Genomic DNA, 12,197 nt, shown 5'->3' on the forward strand with positions numbered 1-12,197 from the left:
GTTGAGTATATCTTGAAAGGATTAGAGATTAAGCAGAAGTTTCATGCTGCTTTCCACCCACAATCAGCGGGGCTAGTGGAGTGATACAATTCCACCCTCAAAAATCCAGGCTTCCAAATCTCTGAAATGGCCTGATGTACCTTTCATTCCTCTACCATTCTCACACAATGGTTCTTGTCGAGTCTGGTTTGCACTTCTGTGGGCTTCTGAGGTGGCTAATATTACCGATGCTGATGTAGGGAAACTGAATTATTATCTTAATAAAGTCTGCTATCCTGATGAGGAAGGAGATCCATAGGCTAAAGGAACTATATGGGAAACGGAGGAGTATCGTCAAGGAAACTCCTCTATGCACTATGTTTTCCCAAACACTTGAAAATCTTAGGGTAATGGACCTCCTGTTATAGCTGTTACTAGAGCCCGAGCAGACTTGTGCGTGAACAGTGTTGGAATAATTCCTGTGGGGAAAAGTGACTGTACCCTGGTACTGAACATTACTGAGGTTAACAACAGTAGTTTATGTCCTCACACAATACTTACTTCACCTGAAGAAATAAAGGATACTACCATCTACCCATTGGATGGTCAGGAACTTGCTATGTGTCCTTTTTGTTGCCACCTGTGTTTTTGACTCCCGCATCCTACCATAAAGACTTTAAACTGTTTATTGACATTTCCAAGAACCGATATAAGAGAACAATAAATCATGATGAGGTGGCTCAGACTGACACTCACTGCAGCAAAATGTTGACTTTAATTTGGGACTGTTCTTCTTTGTTGGTGCCGCTTTGAACAGCAGGAAAATCAGACGCTTCACACATGTTGTAGAGGCTGTGACCAACCAAGCAGCTATGGCACTTGGAAACATCACAGAAGAACTGCAAATTGTGAGGATTGTGGTGCTTCAAAATCGAATGGTCCTTGATGTTGTGTTGGCTGATCGAGGTGGTGCATGTCGTATCATCGGGAGCAGCTGCTGTGTTCCCCGATCATGCCTCTTCTGCTTTTGATGCAATTTCTAAACTGCATAAGATTGCTGCTGAGATTCACCCTGATACTTGAACATTGACTTTAGCCGGTTGGCTGTGGACACTATTTGTTACTTGGGGCTGGAAACTGTTTACAGTACTATGTATATTCTTTACGATCCTACTATTATGTTGCCTATGTCTATAATGTGGTCCATTGCTTTTCTCCCTTTGTATCACTGCTTTTACGCCTACCAAACACAATGTTAAGAATGTAAACACTCAACATGTTGGATCAATACTTTCATCAAATGATGTAAATTAATATACAAGATGTTGTTTTATGTTCCTTCTAAATCATAAATGTCTTCAGCTAATGCTAAAAGGGTTGTCTGTGGAAAGTGGCAGAGATCGCTGTTAGCATGAGCTAAAGCCATTTTGTTTGTGGCAACCATTTTAGTTAGCCATGTGCTCGACACGTGCTTTTCCAGTCCTCACTGTGGCCTGCCCTTGTATTTCGCTTGAGTCATCAAGTAAAGTTAACTCTCTCAGCACTGATCCAGAGCCTTGCGCATGCTCAGAAAGACGAGTAGCTGTTGGAATGCACCTGTTACACACTTAACTGTCAGGCTATTTTAACTAATGTCAGCAGTTGTGTAGCTCCTCCCACTTTGTTGACTAAGCGATTCTCATGTATCCTTATATGTAGATGACTATTTGTGTGTACCCTTGTACTGCCTCTTTTTGAGCTTCCATGCTCACTTTGCAACTATCACAGTATATAAGCACCATGGTTTCTTTACTCCATGCGCTGCCTCATACATTGCCTGAGGGTTGTGTATAGACGTAGTTCCACTCATGAGGTTTAATAAACTATTTGTTTAATATTAAAGCTTCCGTGCCCATTTCTATTTTGTCAGTCTAAGGACCAGTGCGAAAAGAAGGGCAAGCCCCTGCACCGGTGGGCTTGGTAAAGGCCAACCCACATGAGTATAAGTGTTTTTAAGAGTGTATGGGTGCTAAACATATGTAATAACCTACTACAAATGTTGTTGTACTACTAATGTGTGATAATAACTCTAACATGTGTGATCTGAGAAGGGTGTGTGACTCACTGTATCTGTGTATGAGTGGGTGCAGGAGTGGGTGTGTGGGTGTGAGTGCATGCATGAGTAACAGTACGTGTGAGTGAACGGATTTCTCACTAGGTCTGCAGGTGAGTGAGTGATTGTGTCAGTGGTTGTATGGGTGCATGAGTGGGTATTTGAGTGGTTGTATGGATGTGTGAGTGAGTGTATGACCCAAGATCAATAATCGTTGAAGTATAAGCCAAGGCGGTACTTAACCAAATTGCAAGGTCCCCCAACAGCCTACCCTTCCCTGAAAACTGAGCAGGTTGGTCATAACAAACATACCCATACGTCAAACTGGTCCACAAAGCAACACCTCTTCGGGCATGCCAATTTATTTTAATTACCAGCTAGGCTCCAGGGAACAAATATAGTAGAAGAGGGCAACAAGAGAGTGGAATCATAACCGATGCAAACACGGGGAGGAGCAGATTTTCCTAGTTGAGAATTGTTAGATGCATGTTGCTGCAACATATCATCATGGCTAGGGACTTAAGTGCCAACAAACTAGACTCCGCAAGTAAGGAATTCAAAGAGGTCGTAAGAGCATGTTCAACCTCTCCATTAGACAGGGTTCCAGACTTACTCTGTACCTCCTGAGGGTACGCAAGTCCCTTACAACAAGCAGGTAGGGCAAGATAGGACAAACAAAGTGGTATTCACAACCGCTGCTCATGATCGCCACATAAGATCTATGTGCAAACAATTAATCTGCAAGTACCACATTGACATAGCCAGTGGTAATCCAGAAGCTCATGCATGGAACTGCCCCTCATGCACCATTCCACCCCCCTTCTGTATCCTCTCCCCCTCCACAGGATAACATATCTTTTCAGCTTCATTAACCTCTTCCTCCTCCACAGGAAAATTATCTTAACGCTCTCGTATCTTCCACTGCCTTATTTATATGACATTATGTTTGCATGACATCTTCCCCTTCTCCATACACAAGAAAAAGGAGGGAAGCAGCTGGGTTTGTTAGAAAGCCTACTAAAAGAGTGTTTTCTTCGGTAAAGCAAGGTTGTTTGGTTCCTTAAGCTTCAACTAGCATCATCATAAACTTCTCACTCTTAAAGAGACCAATACAAAAAGCGGTAGGTGCTTTCGTGGTAGCAGCGGACAAGAAATGCAGTAGCGAGCAGATGTTCATCTAGATGCAAATAGTCGTTTTCCGGGCCAGCAGTTTCTTTAAAATACGATCATCAAAAAAATATATCTAAATTAGTGAGAAATATCATTAGAATGGGTTTTACCCTACAAACATTTTACATCTCAGAAAGTGAAGTTTGTCAATTAGGATACATTTCTCTACTAATATTAAAAGAGATAAGGAAAACCAAAGTAATCACAATTAGTTTGCACAATATCCGCAGATTAATCAGTCTGTATTTTGAATCCTACAAATGTATTCAAGTTGCGCTTTACTAATACAGAGACAGCCGTGTACGTTGTTTTCCCTGACTTTATCAATCTCATGCATGGTTGCTGGCACAAGCATTGGAAAATCAAATTTTCAAGTTATTAGAAGGGGACATTTCAATCAAGAGATTTTAATCAAAAACCCAGCAGGCCAAACCATGTAACTAATAGATTTGATTTTCACACTGAGAACCAGATAGTTGATTATGTCTAAATTGTGGTACAAGAAAGCATTATTATTGACAGTTTTAAAACTCAATTATCCCTTAAGAAACACGTCACAATGAATAAGGAAAGATTTGCCCTTACTAGTTATAACAATGCACCTCACTCTTTCAATGGCTATTATATCTTTGTATTCATATAATACTCTCTTTTGTGATTACCAAGGGAGCTTAACAAAATGATAAACACCAAGTTAAAGAGGTGAGTAACTGGGTGAATAGACTGAACATGGGCGTCAGACTTACATTACTGCAGTTTATAACATCTTTATTATGCTTGTTTTTTTCGCGGTGTCATAGAATGTAGGCCTTCTATTGCAGTGATTTAGGATTTGATAGTAAAATCTGCAAAAGCAAAAGTCGTTTACTTGTATTCGTGTGTAATCCCATGCTATCAGAGGGTGGAAAATATGTTCATTCTCCCTTTCTGGTGACATTTATTTGATCAATAAATCTTGTTTAAGAGCATTTAAAAGTACAATGGAGCTCAAATACATTTTGCACGATGAAAAGTACTCACATCGTTGCACTCAGGTATTGCTGTTGGTAACCTTTGCACATAAACACATTCAGAAAAAGAAACCCGAAGCAAAACTGAGCTGCACTAATAGTACATTGAAGTTAGACAGGACAATTCTCTTGCTACTGTGAAATATCAATCAATAATTTGTTTATTTTAGATAATGAGATCAACAAAATAACAGAGTAGCAGTCAGATGAAAAATAACAATGATTCAATTATATAAAACAATATTTTACTCACAAAAGTATAATCAGTAGGCTAGCAATAAAACAGTATTGGCACTTCAGTGTGCCTAACCCGGTTTTAATGTTAGGGCCTCTGACCGTAGGACTAGCCATTCTGTTAATTTAATAGAACTCATTCTCTTGTCCCAAACTGCCACTAAATATTTCGAAACAGCAATGACGCTTTAAATCAGCACTTGATTTTCAAAGGTATATTGCACTTTTTATATCTCTCATTTAGTAGTTAAAAATCGAACATTGTCCTTGTTACAAAAATAAGGAGGAGAAGAAAAGAGAATGTGCGATGAATTGCAAGTAATGTATGAAGGACAATTCTCAGCTACATGTTAATGTCCAATGTACAACTCAAGGGCAAAGTGTATGTCTCATTGCACAGCGTAGAAATGTTTTAGCATTGCACTGCGCACACTAAAGAAATCAGTGCTGAGTCATATTTACAACGCGAAGCACCGCAAAGACATGTTTGCACCAAAAAAAGTGAAGCGATGCAGTGCAAACGTCAATGCATAAAAAGAGCACGCAAAAGGACGCAAAACACAGTGAGCGATTTGGGAAGGTGAAGCTACCAAAAAATGTCAGAGAATTGAACCCCAGATGACATGTGTGGCACACAGCAGTTACCTCAGGATCCATTTTCAAATGTCTCCCTGGGTGGAACACAGGAGAGAGGAAGAAAAAGAATGTTAAAAATTACAGTGGAGGAGATACAGATCTTAATAGCTGAAATAGCCAAATATGAGCAACAGCTGTTTGTAAACGCCAACATTCTTCAAGCCATTTGTAAATCCATATTGGTGAAAATAAATTCAGTAGCACCCACATCCAGAACTGCAGAAGAATGTAAAAAGCATTGGCATGATTGCAAAAGACGTACAAAAGAGAATTGTCATGCTTTCATGGCAAAAGGAGCTCACACCACCTGAGGAACCAGTAGCAGCTGTCATTGGACCAGAGCAGATTGGTGGTATGGATGGGTCAAACACTGCAGACCATGAGGAACATGTACATCATGGTAAGTTGCTTTGTATTTCCTAGTTGTAGACTGGTAAGAGAAGGGGCGGTGCACAATGCCTGGCATATCAGCACACAATGTGCTACAAAGCATTGTGGTAAATGCAGTGCAGTTCAGCACTTACTTCATTATAAAGTAATTGTCTGTCCAACATAGTTAGTGCATTTACTGGTGTGCATGTAACTATATGTCTAACAGGGTGTTTGTCTTGCATTAGTAGAGAGCAAACCTTCCAGTTTTGCAAACAGTCCTTGCTGCCACTCGCTTTGCTGCTGATCAGAACTTCAAAGACCTTTGCCCTCGGCTGCTCGCCCTCCCGCCTCCCGCTGCCGACTCCTTTGACACCTTGGAGTCAGGTTGCCGAGTGGAGCGCGGTGTGAGGGGGGACAAACAAACCACAATCCCCAGCATCCCGAGCGGCGCACGCCGCGTCATCAGGCACCAGGAGGCGCTGAAATAGCGCGTTTCCCTGGTCGAGTGGGGGAAACCTTCCAGTTTTGCAAACAGTCCTTGCTGCCACTCGCTTTGCTGCTGATCAGAACTTCAAAGACCTTTGCCCTCGGCTGCTCGCCCTCCCGCCTCCCGCTGCCGACTCCTTTGACACCTTGGAGTCAGGTTGCCGAGTGGAGCGCGGTGTGAGGGGGGACAAACAAACCACAATCCCCAGCATCCCGCGTCATCAGGCGCCAGGAGGCGCTGAAATAGCGCGTTTCCCCCGTCTCGCGGGACGCCCGGACGAAGCCCGGACAAAGGGCGGGCCGTCTGAGGCCGTCCGAGGTTGGCCAAGGTTGGGTTGGGCCTGGTCTCTTGGTTTGTTGTGTTGCAAACGTAGCTTCAGTTCATTTCACACTCTGGCTATTCTTTTACGTGTTTTCTATTGTGGATGTGTGCATAGATAAATATGCCGCCGAAAAAGTTAGCTACTCCTAATAACTCAATTGAGAACTATCTTGTACACGTTGTAGAAAGAATCAATAGTGACAGGAGAACATCCCTGGGAATAGACTCATCCACCCAATCCCCCCTTATTGATACTGAGTCAGATGATCCCTTTGGGCTTCAGATTAATAGTAGCTCAAATGGCGAAATACTCGATTCTCTTCCAGATACTATTATCATTCAGCCTAGCGGTACTGTTGCTGGAATTGAAGACCTTAGCGTCAATGAAGCTCTGATAGAGATACCCACTAGTAACGAGCCCTTAATCTCCCCTCCAGCTCCCACTTTAGTTCCGGGGAAACGGGAGTGTCTAAGGTCAGCCAAGAACAAAGTAGCAAACCCCCCGAGGAAACATTCAGAGGAAGAGGAGTCTGATCTGACTAACGAGGCTTATGTTACACTTTCAAACGCCCAATTTAATAAACTACTGGCTCTGATGGATACCAAAATTAAAGGTGTGGTTAAACCTCTGGTCAGTAAAATAGATAAGTTAACCTCTGAGGTCAACCGACTAGAAGGTCTACTAGAAAAAACCTTGGGTGAGATAGGTAAACTCCCAGAAAATGTTTCCGCTAGGATTGAGGCTACTCTGAGCAAACCAGTCACTGTAGCTAACAGTGGATTAATCCCTACCCCTGTTTCAAACCCTCTAATGGCACCCAAGAGTATTTTCCCTGGTGATGCTCCTAATGCCTCCATCCCAGCTCCTGTTGTTGATGACCCAATCACTGAAAAAGGGACTTTTGAGCTCGTAGTTGAAGCTTCCCCATTGGTACTTGTTCTTGCTAATGTTCCTCCCTTGGCCCAAGGTGAGCGGGAAACAACATCTTCCTTAATAAATAAATCTCTATCATGGTTGACCAACAATATGGTCATTTCTCCGTGGGGAAAGCAGCAACTCTCTGAAGAGCTCGTAAATGCAAGAAGGGTTCAGTGGATTGGGGACAGGGTGAAAAAGTTTAAGGGGGAGTGTGTTGTCCTCCACTTTTCTGACCCAGGGGTTTTGCCTAACATCCTACCCAACATCTTACCACCACAACGGAGATCAACCTCAATTGTTCCATTGACTCTGGACTTCTTCTATCCAAGAAAGGGAAGTGGTCCAAATTCAAGTATCTTGAGAACCAAATGGAACATTGTGACTAAGAGCGGGAGGAAGGATGTTGCTTCAGTGGACTGGGGCTTGGGGCTGGAAAATCGTTTCTCTGCTTTATCTAACTTGAATACTTGTGGTTGACAACCACCTATTTGTAACTCTATGCCTTTGATTGTCTGTGACGAAAGAATTATTGGTGTGGTCAGCAATTCAACTAAAGATTGTACTCAGGGGTATCCCTTTGATGATCTAGCAGGCCCATCCAATGAAAATATTACTCAGGACACTGGGGGTAGGATGACACATGAGACTATTACAAACCCTTGTTCTCTTATGAAATCTAACTCAGGGAATCTCTTGTCTTGGAATGTGGCTGGACTATGTTCCAAGTTGGATTGTGCTGACTGGTTTGGATTTATTAATAAGTACGATCTTTGCATCTTTCAAGAGACTTGGGCGTGTGACCCTATCTTTGCCTTGGGGTATATAAATTTTCATGTTCCTGCTACTAAGGGCCCTAAAGGGCGGCCGATGGGGGGTCTTACTATATGGATCAGGCAGTCTTTAAAAACTGTTGTAAAATGTGTGGAGCTTGACCAAAAAGATATTCAGCTCATCAGATTGACCAGCGATCTATCCATCTCCATAGATATTTACAATATCTATGTTAGAGGTGGAAACAAAGGTAAATCAGAGGTTCTTTTGAGTCTTTTTAATCTTCTTGAGACACATTCTGCAGGGAAAAACATTCTAATTGCAGGCGATTTAAATCGCACTTTTGAACCTCTCATCACTGGCGACTCTCCTCTCGGAGCAGAGGAAGATAAGCTTTGGGACATCCCCACATTAGATACTCCACCTATAACTCGCTGGACGGCTGACATTCTAGGCTTAAATGCAATGTGTCTGGAGCATGGGCTACGAGCCCTGAACGGTCGCACTAAATCAGATCGTGTCCCTGCCATGACTTTTAATAATGGGCGAAATAAAAGTCGCATTGACTATGTCATTTGTAGCATATCTATATGGTCATCTCTCATTGACATGGTAGTAACAGATAGGCCAGAAAGCGACCACGACCCTCTTTGTGTCTCACATAACTGGTGGACATTCAATGAAATAGCACCAACCCCTTGTGACCAACTTGTGCTCCCGACAATCATTCCATCTAATAATATGCGTAGGTTAAGGTGGTCGGGTGTCAAGACAGATCAGCAGGTCCTCGAAAAAATAGGAGAAGCGACAGATAAGGCCATTACGGCACTGGAGAGTGTAGTTGGGTCTACACAGGGATATGAAGATATCACTAAAGTACACACAACTCTTTTTAACGAAGTCAAAAGTTTTTTCTTAAAACCTGTACATAATAAGAGGGCCTGCCCACATAAAGCAGCAAAGTGGTACAATCAAGATTGTAGGGCAGCAAGATTCAATCTAGGAGCTGCGATCAAAAGTAACAACTTGGGTGAGATTCGATCTGCCAGGAAGCACTATAAAAACTGCATTTCTAGGGCAAAAAGAGAATGGGACGAAGCCCACTGGCAGAAGCTGAAATGTGCAAGTGATCGCAAACACTCTAGACTATTTTGGCATATTGTCAAATGGGGTCACAATAGTTCTCCAGAAGCTCCTAATAATAATGTCTCTCATGATGCATGGGTTAAATTTTTTAGCGAGCAGTACTCTTCCAGGGACCAGTTTGTTAACAGCTCCTGCCCTACTTACCTGTTTGCAGACGATGACATCTTTGTTCTGGGTGAAGTACTTTCTGCCCTGAAATCTGTTCATAGTGGCCGAGCCCCGGGTATTGACGGAGTCCCTGCGGATATCTTTTTAAATGACACCGACAGGTGGAGTAAATACATCTGCCTTTTACTAAACCACATTGCTAGGGGCGCTGAAATTCCGGCATCCTGGCGGGGTGCTGTTATTATCCCAGTATATAAAAAGGGAGACCGTGCCCAACCTTGCAATTACCGCCCAATCAGCTTAATTGACACGGTTCAAAAGGTTGTAGGGCGTGTAATTATTAACAACTTGCTTGATTGGGCAGAGGAGCAGAATGTTCTATCTCCTTTTCAGGCCGGGTTTCGCAGAGCAACAAGCACTGTGGACCAGGTCTTCCGTTTCCAATTGATACAGTGGAGGACCGTGGTACTGGGTGGATGCAGTCTTTACGCAGCATTTGTTGACCTACGGGCTGCATTCGACCTGGTGCCGAGGGCAAAATTGTGGGAGGTGCTGGCAGCTCTGGGGGTCCCAATGACCATTCTGACCTTGATCATGAGACTCCATGAGGGCACTTATGCTAAAATTCAATGGGGTGGCTACGGCAACGACACTGTTGATTTCCCTGTTGAGCGTGGGGTTCGACAGGGCTGTTCAATGGCACCAACATTGTTTACACTTTTTATTAACGGAATTGTTTCCCGCATGCAATCCCAGCCTCTGGATGCTCCCTCCCTTGCAGGTGTAAAAGTTCCTATTTTAATGTTCGCAGACGACACCTTAATTTTATCGAAATCCCCTAGCGGTCTGCAAAAGGCACTGGTAATTTTTGACAAGTTTTGTAGTGACCACGGCTTGGAGGTAAACGCAGCTAAAACAAAACTCATGGTTTTTAATCCTTGTAGAAATTTTAAATCTAAAATATCCATGAGTGGGCGTTACCTCGAAGTAGTAAATTCTTTTACATACCTGGGGATTCACATTTCTAATGATAATAGATGGAACCAACACTTAAACATTGCAGTGTTAAGACACAAACAATTGGCTGGTACCATCATTAAGGAGCACAGTAAATCATTGACCAAACCAATTAAACCTCCCTTGATCATATATGAGGCAAAGGCAATAGGGTCAGCATTGTATGGGGCAGAGATGTGGGGGCAAGAAAACCTCCAGGAGTTACAGACATCGGAGAATAACTTCCTTCGGAAACTAACAGGCACCCCACAGAGCAGCCCCCTTTTGCCTCTCAGATATGACCTTGGTAGGAAAGAAATCTCGGCAATGTGCAAACTTCGTCCGATATTATGTTGGCGTAGAATCTGGCCCACCCCTGAGTTGTCACATTATGCAGCGGGGTTTGCTGATGTCATCAAAGCGGACCGATTTCATAAAATTAGATGGTTCAGATCATTAAAATCAGCATTATGTGAACTAGGGTTAAACGAACTCTGGTCCGATCCAACCGGGTCATCCTTTCCATCTAAGTTATTTATAAAAAATCTTTTCTGGGAACAGGTTGAAAACAGGAGTCTGCTTAGCAATAATAATGGGTCTATGACGACTGCTTTCCTTGAAGCTAAGCTGTTTCCTACGTACGAAATGTATTGGGATTTCATAACGAAACCCATGGATAGGAAGCTGCTTTTCCAAATGAGGGCTGGCTCTCTACCTCTACGTAACTTAACATCAAAATGGAGAGATGGAGGTCCAGCTACCTGCCCAGTATGTGGGGAAGGAAAGGAAACGTTGGGTCACTTTTTGTTCTCTTGTTATGCATATTCTGCTCCTAGACGTATTTGGTTGGCTCCTATGTGTAGAAACCTGGGTACTAAATGTAGTATGGTAGCTCTACGCATTGTAAAATCTACCTCCTTAAACTGGATTATAATAGCGACTGCAAAGTACTTGGGGTGGGCGTGGGTAATTAGGCAGAGACTGCTAGTAGGGTAACTACTCTCTGCTTAGTTGAACAGAGACTGCTAGATTATCTATTCTCTGTTCCATGCAAGGTGTCTTATCTGATGAATAAATTTTAAAAATCATATTGATTTTTAATAGTGATATTGGATTGCTTTTTTTAATCTGTTTTTTATGAACTTTGCACCTTGGATTGTATAAAATAGGATGAAATGTATTTCTAATTGTTTTTTTTTAATGTGTAATGTGCTTAAGTCATATTCGATCTTGTCATTTAATTGTATTTTATTATGTGTTTGTTTGTCTGCTTTTATGAGTAATACTCGAATAAAGCACTTTTGAATTGAATTGAATTGAATTGAATTGCAACACTATAGAAAGCGTTAGTTTTGACATTGCAGATGACAGTAATTGAATGCTTTCTGTGGCACTGCTATAGTGTGTGTGCATCCCGATGAGCTTCCCAGTCCTGTAAGTCAAATAGGATTGCTGAGATATACACAACACTGGCCTCAACAACAAAGCTGAAACAAAATATATGTGAAAGGAAGTACGTGTGAACATGATGCATCTCAGTGAGCTGTGTGTTAGGATGTCAGGAAGTGTGTTTACTCCAACCTTTAGAGCAGTGACAAAGTGGCATATTGAAACTAGAAAATGTCACTAAGAACATAGGTTACAAAGCTAGTAGTGGCTGGGTTGACTTTGTGTGTAGTTGTTAGGAATATAATATATTGCAAATGAAGAATGGTATTCAAAATCACTTAAATACATATACAAGTTGACGTGGTGTTCAATAAAAGCGCTGGCAGATTACAATAGCATGAATAGAGTGTTGTCTGTGCTGTCATTACAGTGTTGTTCACAATGGTTGCTGCTATCCACACGTGCCATAAGATTTAAGTGGGCCAGGCTACATTTAGTGAGATATAATAGATAGTCAGGTCATAGCATAAGGTGCCAATCAGGTGTATAGAAATATATTCTGGTTCT

This window comes from Lissotriton vulgaris, chromosome 9, assembly GCF_964263255.1.
Source record: "Lissotriton vulgaris chromosome 9, aLisVul1.2, whole genome shotgun sequence".
Taxonomy (NCBI): Eukaryota; Metazoa; Chordata; class Amphibia; order Caudata; family Salamandridae; genus Lissotriton; species Lissotriton vulgaris.